Consider the following 2,635-nt stretch of genomic DNA (forward strand, 5'->3'; position numbering starts at 1 on the left):
AGAAAACGTGGCCCGGCTCACCGGGCACCCGGAACAGAGGTTCACTCACCAGCTGGATACGTAGTCGGCTCGCTGAACGTTTTCTCCGCGCTCCTCGGCAATCAGAGTCTCTCGCGTTATTCTCAGTGAACGGTAAAACGACGACTGACATCGGCACCGGGCTCGGGGGCCGGGATATTAACGGGAGTGTTACTTCGTGGCCAACGCCGATTGGCGGACGACGCACGGCCACGGGGGAAGATCGTTGGCCGCGATTCGTAGCCGCGTATACAGTTGGCCGCGCCTCATTGGTCCACGTTACGGCTGTTTACTTCCAGAACCTTCGCGAGCCGTCGCGATTCGTGGCCGGCCGATTAGATACCGCGGGTGGAACACGTGGAACGCGCCGTACCGAGCGAGCACACCGTGGCCATCGTGTGCCACACCGTGCGACGCGCCAGGGACGGATTTCGCGACGAACGTCGCGCCCGCGACATTCTCGTCAATGATGTATCGATAGCCTTTTTTGCATCACGAATAGTTGCGAATAGTATCGCGTCAACCTCGGTGTCGACTGCCGTCGCATCCCGGTGAAAGTCCCGAGAAAGATTGCTATTGAAAATTGAAAGATAGATATTTTTAACGGCGTTTTTGCTGCAGATTCAAAAATTGACGAACTCAGAGCCTTTGATAGCTCGAAGTGATAATTTTTTTTTGTGACGAGTGACAAGCGCACTATTTATCGCAGCTTATCTTATACACGTGTATGTATATTTTGTATGAAAGCGCGTATTATATTTTATTAGTTTCAAATTATTTATTCATCGATTAATTTGTTAAAAAAAAGTGCAGTCGTGCCTCTGCTCTGACAAATGTATAAACTAATATAAAGTATAAAAATCTTATTCCTTTGAACGTTTTCTTCAACGAAAAAAAGACGAATATTTTTTATGAAACTATCGTTTAACGTACATTTCAATAAATAAAAACTACAATGATTTGAAAAAGTAGACAACTACGTATTAAATGAGTAAAATAAATGTATCTCCTTTTTTAGTCACGCGAAGAAAGGCATTCGGATTCAACAAGAACAACTGAATCAACAGTAGATGCAAAACCGTGCTTTATAAATTGCATCACTTCTGCAGGGATGTGAAAAATCGCCGCGAACCCCGTGCAAAGACTTGTAACAGAACTGTGTACATATTTACTCTTTACATATTATTATCTGTTTCGTTGATATTCACCTCAGCAGTACAAAATAAATCAGTGTTATAGAAAATATAAAAAAGATATAAAAATTGCAGCATTCGAAGATTTTTATATAGCTTTTATGATATAATTTTTGCAAAATTATGTTTAGATGTAATTATAGGAAGAATATTTAATAAATACTTTCAATAAATTAGGAAAAAAGATATTTTACTTATTTGGAGAAAATATGTTTTCTAAAATATAAGACTGAACCCATTATAATCGGAACACTGCAATATATTTCAGTCCAAACTTCTCTATTTTTTTTTTAATTTTTACACGAAGATTAGAAATGCTAGAATATAGATTGAAACATTTGAAAATAACATTAAACATATATTCAGTGTCTATTATCATTAAAAAATGATCATATAAAGTACTTATATTGAATATACATTCTTCAAAAATATTCTAATATAACTAGATAGTTTTTTAACAAAATTGTAAACTTTTTTTATTTATACAAACATATATACGCAAATAATAATGTGGTACTAAAATTTCAATATTGAATAAAATAACAGTTTTCATTACTTTCCACCTTAACAATAAAAAAAGAAAAATGTAACCGTAAGATAAAAATATATATAATTCTAAGTAATCATACGAATTCTTAATATTGTCTTATTGGATCTTTTACCTATTGGTACATATCGATAGTTTTTATCTATTCTTGTACTGATATACGCATACCTATATGTATACCTTCCAGTTACAATATCTCTAAATAATAAGAATTTGTACAAAATTACAGAAGTTTTATATAACGTTATATGGATGGAAAACGAACAATGACGGATGGAACATGTTACTTCGTTCCGATCTGGGTTTGCACGCACCCGTGGCACCGTTTAGTCTAACGGTATCTCAGGTAGTGAATTAAATGGAACGCCTGTCACGCACCGCGCTACGGCATTATTTCATTGGTATTCCCACATAGAGACAAGTCTACGTGTGAATGATGAAACGTGACATCATCGTTGCATCCAAATCTTAGAATAATTAACAAAATTTGTAAAATTTATACTTAATCCATTAAAAAAGTGCGTACTCACATTAATTTCTTAAAACTTATTCTACATTCTTTTCTATAATTTAATAGTCAATTGATACTATAATAATTAGCTTAGAATTTTATGATTCAACGATCGCATAAAATTGTAATGTGCATTATTTTTTTTGTACTGTTTTTTCTTCACGCTTAAGAAATAACTTGTCCACGTGATAGATTAAAATCCGAAAGAATAAAAAATAACTTGAAATGAATTATTGCTTAAGTATTCGATCATAACAAAGGAAATCGAAAGTGACTTGAAGTAGATAATACTTACATACTAACGATAGATTAAAACATTAAAACAGGGTAGAGGGCAAAAGTGACTTTAAGTGATTCAACGCTTAT

The 2,635-nt window shown here is 35.0% G+C and overlaps 1 long non-coding RNA gene across 2 annotated transcripts; it reads left to right on the top strand.

Moving 5' to 3' along the window:
• Positions 1-28: 28 nt before the first annotated feature.
• Positions 29-2,129, top strand: LOC139825121 (uncharacterized). 2 transcript variants are annotated; one of them, XR_011735476.1, is made up of 3 exons: positions 30-743; positions 1,037-1,178; positions 1,988-2,129. It is a non-coding gene; the product is annotated as an uncharacterized lncRNA (long non-coding RNA). The 2 variants fall into 2 exon arrangements; XR_011735475.1 differs by lacking the exon at positions 1,988-2,129 and having other exon boundaries at positions 29-743; positions 1,037-1,946.
• The last annotated feature ends 506 nt before the right edge of the window (positions 2,130-2,635 follow it).

Source organism: Temnothorax longispinosus, unplaced genomic scaffold (genome assembly GCF_030848805.1).
Source record: "Temnothorax longispinosus isolate EJ_2023e unplaced genomic scaffold, Tlon_JGU_v1 HiC_scaffold_973, whole genome shotgun sequence".
Taxonomy (NCBI): Eukaryota; Metazoa; Arthropoda; class Insecta; order Hymenoptera; family Formicidae; genus Temnothorax; species Temnothorax longispinosus.